The 17,765-nt window shown below is 42.4% G+C and overlaps 1 protein-coding gene across 46 annotated transcripts in view; it reads left to right on the top strand.

Annotated features, from left to right (window-relative positions):
- Positions 1 to 17,765, top strand: part of Cacna1c (calcium voltage-gated channel subunit alpha1 C) — a 733,897-nt gene that overhangs the window by 110,940 nt on the left and 605,192 nt on the right. Inside the window, exon 1 of one of the 46 annotated variants that reach the window (XM_087182578.1) lies at positions 584 to 6,453. The exons of the other annotated variants lie outside the window; for them this stretch is intronic. The gene's annotated coding sequence lies outside the window, so the exon portion shown is untranslated. Of the gene's footprint in view, positions 1 to 583; positions 6,454 to 17,765 lie in introns of those variants that run through there. 46 annotated transcript variants of the gene reach the window in all.

Here is a 17,765-nt window from a genome sequence, read left to right as displayed (position 1 = left end):
AGTGAGTTGAGTTTGGCTAGAGTGTGATATATGTATGTGGAAGAAGTGGGAGAGGATTTGCTTCCATGAGGTAGATGACAGAGGGCCATTTAGTGTTTGAGCAAGTTGCCTTGTGTGGTCAGAGTGTGAAGCAGGGGAGCTGAGACTGCAAGTGGAAGACAGTTCTGAGAGTCTTGCCATTGTCCAAGAAAGAGAGGGAAGGGAAATGTTTCCCCAGCACAAAGCTAGAAGGAAAGGCAACCCTGTGGTATTATCTGGATGGAGAGAATATAGGATGCATTTGGAAGGCAAGGAGAAGATCCCTGCATATATGCAGGTAGAGGTATTTTAAAGAAGGTGATATTTGAAGCAGTGGAAATAATGAAATCATTATGGAGAGAAAACAGAGGGGTGGGGGAAGGACTGAAGACAGAGTTCTTACATTTACAAGATAGGAAGAGAGTAAAATAGTGGAGATGGAGTCTTGGGGTCTTGGTGGTAAGAGGAAAGTCTTTCTCTGATGGGTTCATAGAGATCAAGGGAGGAAAGTATTTCAAGGAGCTCGTCTCTGTCAGTGTTGGGTGGGAGTGGTGGGAAGGGAGAAGAAAAGCTAAGAAAGAAAACTCCACTGGATTTGATGATCTGGGTATCATCGTGGACTTTGGGTTCAGAGTGATGTTATCCAGTCAATCTGTATGCTGTTGAGGTGGTGGTGGGGTTGGCATATGGATACCAGTCTTTCAAGAATTTGGCCTTGAATGAAAGGAGATTGGAGATATGTTTGACATGGAAGAGGTTGGAAAAGCAAGACAAAGAAGCCATGAGGCAGATCTAGAGGAAGGCAGTGGTAGGTTGGGGACATGAGGAGAAGTTTTAACCTAGCAAAGGAGGTGGGGTTCGGTCTTCAGAAACAGAGATGAGCTGAGCAGAGGATGAGAAAATATAGTGTAGTATTGTGGGGGTCGTTGCTGAAAGATGGATTCTCAGGATCTCAGGGAGGAGGTGCTGGATGTTGAGGGAAATAAGACAGTAGAGTGGTGTCTGAACTTGAGGTAACTAGAAGAGGGACAGTCAGAGGACCCCTGTGGGACATCCCAGAGAAAACCCCGAGTTTCCCAAATTCCAGAGAAAGCCTGACTGAGGTCAGAAAGCATGAGTTAGAGGCCAGCAGTGATCAGCATTTCTAGAGGAAGGCTTCTGAGATCTGAGTTTGGCCAAGTGGATAGGCACTAGGCAGATCAAGGGGGCAAAGAACTCTGCCTATCCAAAGAAACATGCAAAGCTTGGATTGGTGTGGGAGAATCAAAGTTGGGTGGGTCAGTTGTAGTGGCCAGTAGGAGTAGAGGTTCAGGGATACATCATATTGGTAAGAGTCAGGAGTCCAGCCTGCCTCTGTTCACATGGGTTGTTCATCAGAATAGCTTGTTGGCCCCTTGAGCTTTGAGTAGGTTGCAAAGGTGCGGGGGGACTTCCATTAGGAAACATGGGAACAGAAGAAGATGTCAAGCTTGTGGAGGTGGGGTGGAAGTTTGAGGAGGGTAGTGCTGTAGCTTGGGTCTTAAGTGTCTCCTCAAAGGCCCACGTGTTAAAGGCTTGCTCCCTAGGATAGCTGTTGGGAGGCAGTGGTACCTTCAGTAAGTGGAGCTTAGTGGGAGGTCTAGGTCAATGGGGGTGTGCTTTCCAAGGGGATAGTAGGATCCGAGCCTCTTCTGTTTTGCTCCTTGGCCATGAAGGGAGCAGATATACTCTGTCATGTGCTTCTACCACAGGCCCAAAACAAGAGTGGCGTGTTGAGTCCTATTATTTTATATCCTTATAATTATATCGGAATATCAAGTTCCTGAGAACAAAAAAATTATTTTCTCTTTTTCCTTTACCCCCTTATAATCCTGGAGCCAAAATGTTACAAACCACTGAAAAATCTCAGGTTGGATTTCCCTCTGAGCTTTGCAATGTCTACATTTCCCAGTAATCAAGAAAAAAAATGATATCCTGAATATTTCATGAAAGGGTATGAGTTTTGGGTGCCAAAGACAATATCACTCTTTGAAAGCCACAGAGAAATATGCTGTGCTGATGGCTCTAGGTTTATGCTTGGTGCTGAAGGGAGTCAACAGCCAGGGGGGACCCCTAGTTCCTGTCACACATGCACACGACTCTGGTTCTGAGGGATCTGTAGCAGTAGGATACTGGAGGCCTTTCCTAGAGATGGCAGGGTGGGGGTGGGGGGAGTGACTGCAAAAGTTGTTGTCTCTGAGTTATGGAGGCTGGCACCTGCACTTCCATCCAGTTCTCTGCACTGGCCAGGGTCTCTTGGAGCAAGTGGGGATCAGTTTCATTCTTATATGTTGGCATTGTTCCAAAGAGAGGCACAGTTATTGACTTCCAATCACAGAATCCAGTTTGGCGATGGTTTGGAGTACAGTGTTGTTAGCCAATAACAGTGAAATGCACAGACAGCCCTGTGGCCTCCTTGTCTTTTCTTTGCTGGCTTAGCTAGGGAAGGAGCCCCAGTCATCTGTCTTCCTTGCTCAGAAGCGTGTGTTATGACAGCCCTGAGTTGGCATGGCTGGCCTGGTGGCCACTATTTCACTACCCTGTTTAGCCTCATCTGAAATTTTACTTGCAGAGTTTGGCCTTATTCTGATGAACCTCAAGGGTAGCGCTGACCCCAACTCGATCTTTTTCTGGATCTGGACAGCAAAAAATGTTGGGAATTTTCCTTTTTTTCCACGCCAGAGCAAGTTGGGCAGAATGAAATGTTTTCCTCAGAGGGTATCAATTGTAGAATGAACTTAGGGTCCAGATGGACAGGTTTCCTCCATTCCAGCTGCTATCATGCTCCAGAGAACTGGTCCTCAGCATTTCTTTGAGTTTGGCTTGGGTTTCATAAAATGAAAAAGAAAATAAAATCCTGGAGAAGAAAGTGATGCAAAGGAAATTTGCTCGAGTTGGGTGAAGCAGTGGACGGGCTGGTGCCCTGAGAAATGGGCACCGCTCCCCTAGATACCTGCAGGTGTCACATACAGGAAGTGTCTCAGGAGTGGGCTCAGCTCCCTTAGAGATCCATGGGTGTCACAGGTATGTTCATGCTCCCTTGGCCCATGGACTGGCACCCAGCACCTCCTAAATGGTTATGCTAAGATCACGGCCAATTTGAAAGGAAGAGGAGAAAAGTCACAATAAAAGCCATCTAACATGTGTCTTTCAGGCCCAGAAGTAAATAAACAGAAAATCTAAACCCAACACTCTTAGGGAGAAGTTCCTCTAACTCTTGGGCCAAATAGTCATAGTTTTTTGATTTGTGTGTATGTGGTACACGTGTGTTTGTGGTACATGTGTGTTCATGCGTGTGAGAATTTAACAGCATGTGTGTGGCAATGAGAAGTAGGAAGAAGAGAACAGTGTGACTGAGCTTGAAACCCTAGACAGCTTATTGTCATAAGATGTAGCCATGTCTGGGAACAGAGGCATATATGTTTAGAGGGACCCTTACCTCTTGCTTCGGCATGTGGTGGAGAGGTTTTAGATCCCTTTTGCTGAGGGAGCAGTTGTTCCAGGAGTGTTGGGTTTGTGTCAGGATCTCAGTTCTACCTTTGCCTCCTGGGCCCATAGCTGGGTCTCCCGTCCTGTGTAGCTGTTTTGCCCTGGCCCTGGCACTTGGGCCTGCAACCAGCCCCACGTCCCCTAGCCTGTCACAGCTTCATTCCCTCAGCTCATTGTTCAAGCCTCACGTTCTCTTTTCCTTCCTAGAATTAAGGATTCCCTGCCTCTTGTGCTTAGCCAATGTTGTTCAGCATTTCTTTTCATCACAAAAAGAACAAGTTGTCCATTCCTCTCAGGTCTAGGCATGGCCCGCTATATTGTCAGAAAGGGAAATTTACATCTGTGTTTTACCATTAGTAATACTTCTGCTTCCATCACAAAGACAGTGCAAAGAGAAGTGAGATAACAAATGTGGACATGCCTTGGCAGCATTGGTGCATTAATGAGGGATGGATTATGGTACAGGTACCTCCATTTGGTTTGGTGAATTATTTTTGCTTGAACTGGGAATTTAGTGAAACCATATTTGTAAGAGTAAACTGCCAGAAACCAGTGTGACATGATGACATTAAATAGTTTACTTCCTTAACCATTGCCTTCCATTCACAGCACCTAATGAGCTCTAGTCTGTTTGTCAGGACTTACTCATTTATGGAATATTTTCATTTTTCAGGATGTTAGTCCATTGTTACTCCTTGTAATATCATTTAATGTCAGATACATACATTAGGTCTATATTAAAATATTTTGGTACATCGGTGTGTTAGCTTTCTGTTACTATGACAACTATTTGAGATAATCAGGTATTTATAAAGGGAAAAGGTTCATTTTGGTTCACAGTTTTGGAAGTCTTACTCCTTGACTAATGGGCCCTACTGCTTTTGGGCCTGTGGTGAGGCAGGCATCTTACAACCTAGAGAGTGATGGAGCAGAGCCCCTCACCTCATGGCCAGAAAGCAAATAATGAGGTAGAGACAGAGACAGAGACAGAGAAAGGTAGAGAGGTGAAGGGCTCTGGTCCCAGAATCCCCTACAGGGACATGTTCCCAGTGACCTAAGACCTCCCATCAGGCTTCACTTATTGAAATTTTCACACACACACCCCACCCCCCCCACCCCGCCGAATAGCACCAAGGTGGATATCAAGCTTTTAACACATGGACCACTGAGGGACGCACCAGATCCAGACTCTAGTATTAGGTCTCTGTGAGGTAAATTTGGTAGGTTAGAAATATTCCAGGTATATCAAGCTGACTCATTCTTCTGTCTTTACTTAGGGAACTAAAGACCGGACAGACTATCAGTCATCAATCATCAGTCAATCAGTCAGTCAATCCTTGTTAAATGAATGCTTGCTGTGAGTTTGACACAGTAATAGCCCCTTGGCAGAGGGCATAAATAAGCATAACCAATTTTGACAACCATGTATTAAGTGCCTACCAGCTACCAGACAGACAGTGCTAGATACGCTGATGAGTAAAAGAGATGGACATCTGTCACCCTAGAGCAAGCAGGGGAGCCATTGGCTGACATTGCATTAGACTTTCTCAGTGGCATCATAATTCCAGCCACGCTTGTGAGGGAAGTGAGTGACTCCTCCAGACTCTGAAAGCCTTGGTGAGTTGGAAGCTGTAGTTTAAAACCCAGATCCCACCAAGCACCATATCTATAAAAATAAACTAGGCCAGCAGATCAGCTTTTGGTACCAGCAATTCAAATGCAGTATGGAAGATACTTTCGGTGAAGTTGAATTGCAGTCTTGGTACCACTGAAGTTCATCTTTGGTTTATATCGTCCCTTCCTGGGCTGTGGAACTTTTCCACTTCCCCCTCAGATTTAAGGCCGTTCCTTTTCACCTCTTACTCCCTCTATTAAAATATGCCCCCAGACAAAAGGGCCTTGAAAGACTTTTCTTGCTCATCCTTGTGACCCTGGGCAAGTCTTGGATGAACTGACTCTCCCTGGAGGCCAACTCCAAGGGAGCACACAAGGTGGGAGGAAGAGTGGCCCTTTTAGGGATGCAGCTAAGAGCTTCTCTGGGAGAGGCAGGGCCACCTGGACCCTTCTCAGAGGGAGGCTGGAATCATTCATTTACATTTTTGTATAAATTTAAGTCATTTTATCTTCTCTTTGAAGTATTTGCGTGCTCAGCCTTTTCTCTAATTGTGAAATGAAAGATTTTGTCTCCTTTTCAGAAATTCGAGGCATCAGCAAATAAGTTCAGGAAGAATTAGTAAGACTGAAAATCAGTCTGTGGATGATTTTACTGAGCCTGTAGTTCCACATTAAATCAGGCAAAGAACATAAGACGACAAATAGGTTTCTAGTCCTATGTAGAGTCAGGAGTGGTTATGGCTGCTTGGTCTACAGTGTTGAAAAAGATTCAGAACTGTCACCTACATTCAAGGGAAAGCATTCAGTGATTGATTACTGATGTCTGCCACAGAATGAGGAAGGAGGCAAGGCAAAGTAAGCAGCTTATCTACTGTTGTGACCATTCTTCCTAGAGTCAGAGAGATGCTCAAGTTGTATTTTATACCATAAGCTTATCCAGTCACTTCCATTAGGCAAATAGCTAATGTAATGCAAAGTAAAAATTAGTTGAAATATGTTTGGTGTAATGCAGAGAAAAAAACCCTATTCATTTAATAAACTTACTTTCACTATTTAGATAAGTTGATAAGTGAAGACATTTTTAAAGGTGAATTAAACCTGAAAGCTTCTAATTTCTGGTGTTTCTTTCAGAAATCTCTAGATACTTGTAGTTTTATTGCACGTTCTTTCTCAGTGTCTTGCAAACCATGACACGTATTTGCCTCATTGTATTCTAACTCATTCTCCATGACAGATTTGTTTCCAGTGTGAATGGGGAAGCTGGTGCACAGAGATGATCTGACCCGCCAGTGGCACATAGCAGGCTCTGTACAGGTGAGGGTGGACTTGCCCTCCTTCCTGGGTGCCATGAAGTCTCTGTGACTCCCCTGGGGTCTCCTCAAGGGGGTGGAAATTTCCATCCAGTGGATTATTATTTATGCATTCTCTCAGGGGCTGGAGAGTGTATGTTGGTGCAATGACTCAAAATAGCTGTCTGTTCCCTCCTTCCAAGGTTCAGCAAACTGATGAATTAGACCCCACTGCTTTGATAAAATACTTTGGGGTTTATAGGATGGAAAATTTTGCTGGGAAGTGAAAATAGCCCATAGCCATTCCTGCCCTAAAGTTGTCAGCTAATGCTATCTGAGTCACCCCTCACCATCTCTGGCACCCGTGGGGGGTCTCCCTGCAGTCTACCTAGAGTGATCTGAGTCTGGCCATATTTGGTTTTCTAGAACGTGTGAGCTTTAGAAGTGGCGTTCAACCTGCCAACACTCGAGTGGGGACCCAGAGCAAGCCCTGCATTTAAATGACCCAGGCATGGAGAGAGCTCAGTAGAGATGGCTGAGAGATGTGGGTGCATTTACTTCACATAAATCAGCTCTTGGGCTGTGTCTTAATGCATTCTTTTGGTTATAAACAGTTTAGAGCCATGACAGCCAGCATCTTCTCACTATGCTCTCTTTAGTCCAGGCCTCCATTTGGATTTGTTTCTATAACCTACGACTTTGATGATGGTAGGGAATGGTAAGGAGGTCTTTGTGAAGAAAATAAGCTCTATGTGCAGAGCCCTTCCTCCTGGAGCGTGTACCCGCCCTCCCTGAGTGCGCACAACACAAGCCCTGATTGCTGCTCCCAGTCAGCTCTGGCTAAGTGCGTCACATCAACATTTCACTAGTCCCCACCTCTAATTTATGAGGGGGAACTACTATTATTCCCATTTTACAGAAAAAACCCTGAAGTTTCACGAACCCCAGTAATTTGCCTAAAGCCACACAGCTAATAAATGACGGAGCTGGAATTTGAATCTAGGTGTCCTGATTTCTGAGCTCTTGCTCATAGAAAGCCCTGCCAGCTTATATTGTTTCTCTTCTAATTTGGATAGTTTGTGGTTGGGCTGTTGAGATTTTTCTAGGTTGCTTAAATAGCAGCCCATATGCTGACAGAACAAGCCTGTGGATACTGCTTAGACACCCCCAGCCAGAGGAAAGCTTGGTTGGGAATGTGCGTCCTCACAGAGTGCAAGCAGCCAGGGAATCCATTTTGGTATAAACAGGGGTGGGTATATTTAGAAATAACCTCTAGAGACTGTCATATGTGTTTATCTGCATGCTTTGAGATAAAAGTCAGGGAGGTGGGTCAGGAGGAAAGAGCTTGGCCTGACATCCAGTTGACACATGGCTCTTTCCCAGGGACACAGGGCAGCCTGATACACAGGGCCTATTTTAGTGTTTTTCTTTATCAGTTTAGAATTGTCACTGTCGGCACTGCAGCAAAAGACTAGCCTGGATCTGCCTTTCCTGACTTGAAAAAAAGATCATCATGCAAGCTTGCCTTTAATTCAGTCATTCCCCAACATGTTCACATGTTGTAGGGCGCTTTATTTTCTCTCTCCAGCCCACCCGCAGATGTAACCTTCTGATTCACTGTCTAATTTAGGGCAGAAACTTGCAGAGCAATGTCAAGAGGGTCTGTTTCCACTTCTGGATATTACACATGCTTAATGTTCTTGCTTTGAATGCATCCCAAGAGGCAAGTGCATATCTGTCACAGCAGCGGCACAACTCATGGGGAGTCTGCTGCTTTGGAGGATAAACTACATTTCTTTTTCTCCTCCCATCTCCCATTGCTCCTCTTCTTTCCTTTTACCACTTCCTTCCTCCTTCCTTCCTTCTTCTGTTAAACAAAACACATTTTCAACATTTGAAAAAAAGCTTTTCAAGGGGTGGGAAAGGGGAGTAGAGGCTGCACCTCTAGCACTCTGTATTTTGTGCATACAAAGTTATTTGCCTCTGCCTTTTCTTTCAAGTTGATTCCCATTTACCCCTCAGTCAACTGTGGTTGTATTTTGTTCTATGAGGTGACATGGTTAAAATGACTCCTACTCTCTATAAGGGAACTTCTTAAGTGGGCCACCCTGTTTGGAAGGCCCAGGACACCTCCTGCTCTTTGCGCGTGCTGTGGCTGTGTTTGAAGGACACAGGATTCTGTTCTGCAGGACTTCCCAGTGAAAGGGAATTGAGATGTGGGACAGGGACCAAGTGCCCATGGAACCTAGGGGAGGGATGGAAGCACTGGCTGGGGCAGGACAAGCTGTGTAAGTGCTCAGCTGGGCCTATGTGTTATGACTAATTAGCTATAGCTTAATGATTAGCAGCGAGATTGACCAGTGTGCATTACAACATGTTGTCCACTTGAGGGATGAATAGAATTTGATTTAAGATGTTTATCTTTGTGATCAGTTGGGAAATTTAATTTAGAGACTATGAATAGCTGGGTATACGAGTTTGTGTGTAGTGGATTGGTGAGAGTTCCAGGCATTGTGTTTAAAGTCAAGCATCAACTAACCTTCTAGAAAAGTGTTTTATAGTGGGGTATTTTACATATGTAAGTGATATTGGGGTTCAGGCTTTGCAATTGATTAGCTATAAATCTCTTTTCTAAACTTTTTTTCTTTTTCAAGAGAAAGGATAACTTTCATGTATAGCTAAAATACCTAATGTTTATATGTTGTAGTTTAAAATTTTTATTTTATTTTTTTAAAGAGGAAGGGAAATGACTTTGGCTTGACTTGGCTGATGTAGGATTTGGAAATAAAAGCAGCCACCCTTAATTGTGGATAGTGTACACCAGGCCTTAAATGAGGTGTTTCATGTGAGTGGCATCAATTAATTCTTATAGCAGTCCAGTGTGTAGAGATGAGTATTTTAACTGAACAAAGGAGAAAATAGGTTGAAAGTAGCTAATGGTGTAGTGGTGTATAAAGTTTGGATCTGGATATAGGGCATAAAGTTTGGAGTTTGAGAGTGGGCAAAAGTTAGGCCCCTGAGAGTTGGGGGAGTTGGAATGAAGAACCTTCAAGAGCTTACCATTTAAGAAAGGGAGATGAAAAAAACTGTTACCTGGAGTAGACAGCAGGGAAGCTTACTGTCTGTCTAAGGCTTGCTGAATCACCTATGAAAAAGAAATTTTAGGCTTATACCACTCATAGGCATGGCAACTGTATGGCCACATGTTACCTAACATTTTAGTTGATGATGGCCCCCATATGCTATGGATCCCTGCAGATTCCATGACTGAAGAAGGCTGTAGTCACTTAGCTTGTGTAAGTACACCCTGATTTTTGCACAGTGCGAAAAATCACCTGTTGACCTGGCTCTCAGAGCACATTCTTGTCATTAAGACACATGACCGGGCTTGCATATCATAGAAACTTTAGGATAAAAAACTAATGATGAAATCTAGGTATTACATAATTTTGTGGGCTGAATTATGTCTCCTCTTCCCCAGTGTAATGGGGCCTTTGGGAGGTGATTAGATGTGGATGAGGCAGAAGGGTGAGGCCCCCATGATGAGATTAGTGCCTTGTAAGAAGGGATACCAAAGAGCTTGGTTTCATTTCCCTCCTTACCATGTGAAGACACACTGTGAAGATGGTTGTTTACAAGTCAGGAGGAGACCCCTCACCAGAACCAGCCATGCTGGTATATTGATATTTGTCTTCCATCTCCAGATTGTGAGAGAATAAATTTCTGTTTCTTAAGCCACCCAGTCTATGGTGTTTTGTTATGACTAATATACATTCCCTGGAATATTATCCAGCCTTTAAAAAGAAGGAAATTTTGTCATATGTACCAATATGGATGAACCTGGAGAACATTATGCTAAGTGAAATAAGCCAATCACAAAAAAAGTAATATGATTCCACTTATATGAAATTCTTATAAAGTAGGATGGAGGTGGCAGGGACCTGGTGAGCAAGGGAAGAGAAATTGTTCAGTGGGTATATAGTTGCAGTCATGAGAGGTTACAAAGTTCTACAGATCTCTTTACAACAATGTGCATGTAGTTAACAGTACTTTACTGTACACTTTGAGATGGTTAAAATGGTTGTTGTAAGTTGGGTGCCATAAGAAATCATCATAGACTGGGTGGTTTAAACATCAAATATTTATTTCTCAGGGTTCTGAAGGTTGGGAACTCAAAGTCCCATCTGGCTGGGAACTGGATCAAGGTCGCAGAAGATCCTGTATCTGATGAAGGTTCACTTCCTGGATGGCAGGAAGCTATCTTCTTAGTACATCCTCACTGGTAGGACATAGAGAGCAGAACATTCTTGTGTTTCCTCTTAGAAGGGCACTAGCCCTATTCATGAGGGATCATATGATTAGGATTTTAAACATAGTTTTTGAGGAAATCCAAACATTCAATCCACAACAATGATAAATTTTATGGTATGTGTTTTTTGCTACAATAAAAAAACAAGAATAAAAAACTGACTCTAGGATAACTAATACCTGTAGGACCCTCAACAAAGAAACACAGCCGAAGCACATTTCTGATACTCAGAAACCTTCACACTTTCATTAAATAAGCAATCCCAATTGAATATGAGCTGATAATAATAGTAAAACTTCATAACAAAATAAACTACTGTGAAGAAGTATCATCAGGTACAATAAGCAGAATTACTATCCCAAGAATCAAGTAATGGACAATTAGAAAAATAATGTGGGAAGTAAATGTGTTTAAGAACAATTAAAGAGATAGAGGAAAAAATAGAAAATATACTAAGAATAGTGCTAGATAAAAAAAAAAGTTTTAAAAAGGGCCCAATTGTACTTCTAGAATTGAAAAACAGTTTGAAATAAATAACTTAATGGAGGTGTTAAACATCAGGTTAATTGTAACAGAGAATAAAATCAGTGGATTGGAAGTTAGGTCTGAGGAAATTGCCCAGAATACAGCACAGAGGTATAAAATATTGCATATATGAAAGACCAATTGGAAGAATTAGAGGAAAGAATAAAAAGATTCATTACATGTTTTAATGGAGTTCTTAGAGACAATGGTGAGAATGATGAAAAGGCATAACTTTAAAAGATGATGCCAAGAATATTTCAAAGTTAAAGAAAGATACTGAGTTTTAGATTGTAATAGCACTCTGGGTAGTGAGGACAGTAATTAAAAATGTATCCACCTCTAGACATTCAACATAGAAAACCACTTGAATATCAAAGAAAATGAGAAAATCTTACAAGCAAGCAGGGAGAAAAGACAGATTATCTCTCTACAAATAGCAGACTTCATCAGCCACAATAAGAGGTCAGCAGACAATGAAATAATATCCTCAAAGTGCTTGGTGAATATCAAACTAGAACTCTATACAAAGCTAGATTATCATTCAGGCCTTTGGATGAAAAGATATTTTTCATATAGACAAAGACCAAGAGTGTTTACCACTCAATTGATCCTTGCTGAAAGAACTACCAAGGGACACATTTAATAAAGAAGACCGAGAGGATGATTTGAAATTGAGTAAACATGGAACAGCAGTAAGGTGGGAGGTCAGTGGCGGGGTGGAACTAAAGATCAAAATTTAATGTGTTCTACATCCTGGCATCCAGGGTTCTCAGATGGATAATGAGCTACTATTTAAAATATTTCATCCTTCAAAAGAAAATAAGGGAAATATCCAGGCATTGACCTTGGACATTGTCATGATTAGTAGAATGATCACTAACATATACTGAGTTCTTACTATATGCCAAGGTCTTTCATTTATTTTATTTCATTTAATCTTGCAGCAACAGTATGGGAAGGAAATGTTCCCATTTTGAGAGTTAAAATGGGGAAGGGGGGCACATTTGTCTTTTGTATCCTCATTGCTCAAAATATGTACAGCAGTAGTATATGGTCAGTAAGAGTGGGTGAACCCAGCCCAACTGAGGTTAAAATACAACAAACTTGCCCATGACCCATGTTGGAAAAGTGATGAAGCTGGTGTTTGGATTCAGGTTGATCTGACTTCAAGATTTCTGCCATTTCTTCTGTGGGCTCTGCCTCTTGCTGTTCCCTCCTCTGAGCAGACGCCTTTCTGGAGCAGTCATACATTGGCTCTATGCTTCCTGTACGCTGGCACCCATGTTTCCCTCCTCATGCATTCTTTAGCCTGTGGGACTTGTCCCATTCCAATACAAAGCCCTGGCTGTGTGGTTAACATGTGTCACATGGGCCGGTGAAGTCTCTTTGATCTTTGTTTTGATTTCAAAAGGCTTGGCTCACTGTCTCTCTCCAGTTCCTGCGCGGTACTCAGATAACAGTACCAGCATAGTGTTGCTAGGAAATGCAAGAGCGATCATAGTGTGTGGAGCACATGTCCTCCTTCCTCCCTCCCATACATACCTGCCTCTACCATCTGTTCAGGATGCTTCCGGCACCTTGACCCTGCCAGATACTGAGATGCTTCACTGCCTTCTGGATCAGGGATCCTAGAGCTTGGATGTCTTTAGCCAAGGAATTATCAGTGAGAAAACCTGTGTTGAGGGTTGCTAAGCTACACTGGACCCTAATCATATATTGGAGGAGAGGTGGGACGAGTGAGATGTCCCATGTTCAAGGAATTTTCACTCAGTTTCTCATACTTTGAACAAAAAGGCTAAATTTGCTTGTCTACTTTATATCCTAGATACTGTATGTGTATATACAAATATGAACACATATACATATGTATATGTATATACACACATTCACAGATACATGTGTATACGCATATGCATATGCACACACACTTATATATACATACTGAAAAACTGGATAAGTCTGTGAAAATAGTTTTTTTGCTATTGTTAGCTTTTTACCCCTTTGTTTAATCATGGATGGTAGTGCTTGATTTCTGAATTGTCAATTAATTTCAGGCTAAAACAGTTAACCAGGTAGCCCCGTATGACCTGGTTGAGCACAAAATGAAAGGGAAGCTCTGAATGTATTTAGGTTCCTATTATTGGCTTCTTACACACTGTCATCATTCTTTTGAGGATTTTTTTCTTGGTACATTTTGGGAGACCTGAGATCAAATTCCTACCAGAAGGGTTCCTGATTTAAATCGCCAGCATTAGCAGGCCTGGCAGACAGATGGTGTCTTAAAGGCAAACAAAAACTCTTGGCTGGCTGCTATGGAAGCTGTAGGCTCCTCCAGTCTCTCTGTTTTTCCCCAAAGAGGCTCTAGCTGCAGATCCCACCATCGCCAGGGTAGCCCTTGCTTCTGAGGTGTGTTTCCTATTGTTTTGTGGCTAGACAGAGTATTTGATTTTCCCACAGGTGTAGCCAAGGGTCAAGTTTACCTTTCCTAAGGAGCTGGTTGAGGTGGTGGACACAGCGTTCACCATGAGGTTATAAGAGCTGTGTTCATGTTCAGACTCCACCAGCCATCTCAGGTGTGGTCTTGGTAATGCCTTTGATCCTTAGATTCTGCAGCTGGGGTTGATGGTATTTATTTCTCTAAAGAGTATTACCTAGTAAAGAGTATTGAGTGAGATGATGCAGGAAAAAGAGCTTTTGTAAACCTTAAAACACAATACAAATTTAAGACATTGTTACTCTCTGTGCTTGAAGGATGTATTGTGGGAAGTTAATGGCCCTAGCTGTGCCATATTTCAGTACCAGGAACAATGAGAGCTATCAATAAATATTGATTAATGATGAGGTGGAGAAGCTGTCTGACTTGGTGTGGAACCCAGTGCTTTATGAATTAAATGCAAGCATTCATTTGGTCATTCATAGAGCAGATGTTTATTGAGTGCCTACTCAATGTCAGGTACTGAGAAGATAGCAGTGAACAAAACAAGTAGAGTCGTGATTAACATTTCCTCTGGCCTCGACAAAGTTAGAAGAATTAAGTGTGTTGTTTTCATAAGGTTAAATTTATTCAATAGAAAGGACTGTGCTTTATGCTGATAATGTATCTGTTCTGCTCCTTGATGTTAAATGTTTCTTTGGGCATTGAAGGTGATAGTAATTGTTGATCTTTGAAAAATTCCTTACACAGTGAAGTAAGAGGTGTTACTGGCCCTTGAAATCTAAAAGCCTAGGAACCGCTGAGTCAGCCCAGTCTCCCACCTGGTGCAGAATTGGCATTGACTTAGCACTCTTACCAGGTGTCCCCTAGTTTCTACATGGATTAGTTCTTGGGAAGAAGACCTCTTCAAAAGGCAACCATTCCTGCTTTGAATACCCTTTATATTTTTAATGTCTTTTATATTAGCCAAAATCTACCACCCTATAACTTCCGCCCCAAAGTCTTGGTTCTTCCATGTGGAGCAAGTAAGATCCATTTACTCCTTTTTCTTTAGTCCTCCAGATTTTTGAAGCAGGCTTCCCATGTTGCTTCTAAGTATATTTTCCAGGCTTCTTGTTCCCATTTTCTTTATCCAAGTTCTGTGGAGTCATTTCTCACCCTTCTGCTCTGCCAGTGTTTGTCCCCGGTGGACTGTGTTGCCCAGAAGGGAGCAGGGCTGTAGCTGTGGGCTGACCTGTGTCAAGGGCTGGGCCTGGTCCTTCCTTTATTTTTGGCTTTGAATGCAGATTAAGGAAGTAAAGGTTGTTTTTGCCATTCTGGAAGCCGAGCTCTACTGTTGGCATATCTTGAGTCGAGGTCTGCTCAAACCCCTAGGGTCCTTATCATGTAAGTGGCTGAGTCTCTCTGATCCTGTGTTTAGGCAGTGTAATTTTACCATCTAAGTGCAGTCCTTTAAAGTGTATGCCTATTGTATTTTGTCTTGTCATGATTTTTAGGTCATGATTTCAGCATGTTGAGGTCATTTGAATCCTGACTCACTCTTCTAGCTTACTAGCTATTCCTCTTGGATTTGTGTCAGCAGCACAGTTGACAAATTTGTCTTCATCCAGATTTTTAATTCAGTATTAAAAAAGTGAGAGTCAAAGACAGAACCCTGGGTCACATCAGTAGAGACATTCCGCATTTGAATACATCTGTGACTCATTGCCTGAGGTATCTGTGCATAGACTAAGTTAATCTGTGACTGCAAGTGTCAGTCACCAATGCATCTTTGTGTCAGCTAACTACAGATTCACAAGTGTATGAGCTGCCTTGGTAGTGTGAACTCTATTTCTGACTCTTCTGTTTATCATTTTGGGGTGGGGGTATTTGAGCCAGGATCTCACTATGTAGGTCAGCCTGGCCTGGAGCTCACTATGTAGCTCACTGCCTCTAACTCACAGTGATTTTTCTACCTCAGCCTTCTGAGGGATGGGATCACAGGCGTGCGCCACCACACCCAACAACTTATCATTTTTAAGGTTATGTCAACCCTGCCTGTTATTGAACTGCCAATGGTGTGATGATAACTTTCAAGTTTACTTCTTCTTCTTTTGTTTTTGGTACTGGGGATTGAACTCAGAACCTTGCACTTTCCAGGGAGGTGGAGTGCCACTGAGCTACACCCCTGGCCCTCAAGTTTACTTCTTCAGCCCAAATATCTATCTGAAGTTCACATTTTCAATTGGAAATTTCTATAATGTTTCAAGTTTAAAAAAAAAATCAATTCATTATCTCCCTGCCCTCTAGAACTTTTCTTCTCTCTCTATGATCCCTATTTCAGTGATGGTACCGCCAAGTTGGCCAAACTAGATTCCCGGGAGCCATTCTGAATGTTTTTGGGTTTTTTTCCTCACTCCATAGCTAATTGAATGAGCCAGTCTTACAGAATCTTCCTCCTCAGTATCACATAATCTACCCCGCAGGCTCTGATCTGTCTTGCCTGCACAATTGTAGCAGTCTTTATTCTTGGTCCTACTTCATCTGCTTTATCGTATACTAAGTTACCAGGAAGCAAAAGTACAAATCATGTGTTACTGTACTGCACCTTGTCCACTGTAAATGATGGCTGGTTCTTCATTCTTCATTGTCTGGCCTCTTGCTAGCTTAGTCTCTTCCTGTCCTTCCTACCAATGCTACACTATAGATGTGGTATCTACTACTCCTTCCTGAGTGCAGTATTTTAACTCATACTTTACACATGCTGTTCCCTTTCCCTGTAATATCTTTCCATCCATTCTAGTCTACAAACTTCTGCTCCTTCTTCAGAACTCTGAGAAAGCATCCTTTCCTTGGGACTCCTGTCACAGCTCCCTACTGGTTTAGGCATCCCTTTTATGAACTACCATAATGCACTAAGCTTACCCATTAGATAACTTGTCACATGGTAGAACAACTTCTTGTCTGGCCCTGTCACTTGGTTGGGGGCCTTCTAGGACAATGGTGTGCCTTGCTTATTGTTGTTGCCACAATTCCTAGCATGTAGGAAGCACTCAGGATTTGAACAGATGGGTGTATGTGTATGGGTAACCTGACAAATCATTTCCAACTTTGCCTGGACTGAGTGACCACTAATTTTCCTTTTCAGCAATACTATATAATTCTCTGTGGCATCCCTTTGGTTTATTGGCCTTATAATTCTATTAAAAAAGGAAAAGAAGTACATGGGCAGTGATGAGGGTTTTTTTTTTTTTTTCCTGTATAGGCATTTCAAATCATCTGCTTTCTAATGTGCTGTAAGCCTGTAAACTGTTTTTACTGCTTAGTTACATCTTTGTTTCTCTGACCCGTATCAGTCAAGGAAGGCTGCCGGCTTACAAGAAGCCCTGAATCTCACTGCTTGACACAATCAAAGCTTAAGTTTTCAGTTCTGTCACAGTCCAGGGCAGGCATTCCTTGCTAGGTGGCCTTCTACGTGGTGACTGGGAGACCCAGATCTCCTTCATGGTGCAGCTCTGCCCTGGTGTAGGTCTTTGTAGCCTTTTCCATGCAGCTAAGGTATGAGGAGAGAGAAAGGATGCAGATGATCAAAGGGATGTGTGCAGGAGGGTCTCACAGGCCTGGTCAGGACTTCACACACCTGCACTCCTTTTTTAAAACTGCCTGTTATTTATTATTATGTATATTTTTATTGGCACATGGTTGTAGTACATATGATTGCATTCATCATGGAAAGTTGGTACACGTACATGATGTTTCTCAATTCCTTTTTTTAAACCTCCTCCCTGCCCTCTCCCTCCCTGCACGTCTGGACTGCTTCTTGTATTTATACCTCTTTGTAGTATGTGATGATCACATTCCTCATAGGGTCTCGGTGCATGTACACAGAACCTCACCCCCCCCTTTAAAATCTCCTTTCTCTCCTCTCTCTCTTCCCTCCCTCCATCTTTTGGGTTTCTTCCCATGTGCCAGAAATACATTTTGCTATTTCCTGCTGTCTGTTTTTTATTTTGTACTTTATTTATATATTGGGGTTCTCATATAAGAAAAACAGTATGATAGCTTGTGTGTCTGATTTACTTCACTTCAT

The sequence above is a fragment of the Heterocephalus glaber genome, unplaced genomic scaffold (genome assembly GCF_053883595.1).
Source record: "Heterocephalus glaber isolate CG9 unplaced genomic scaffold, H.glaber_assembly_v1.0 deba00000281, whole genome shotgun sequence".
In the NCBI taxonomy this organism is placed as follows: domain Eukaryota; kingdom Metazoa; phylum Chordata; class Mammalia; order Rodentia; family Bathyergidae; genus Heterocephalus; species Heterocephalus glaber.
The sequence above is the reverse complement of the archived record's forward strand: the minus strand, read 5'-3'. Positions and strand labels throughout refer to the sequence as shown.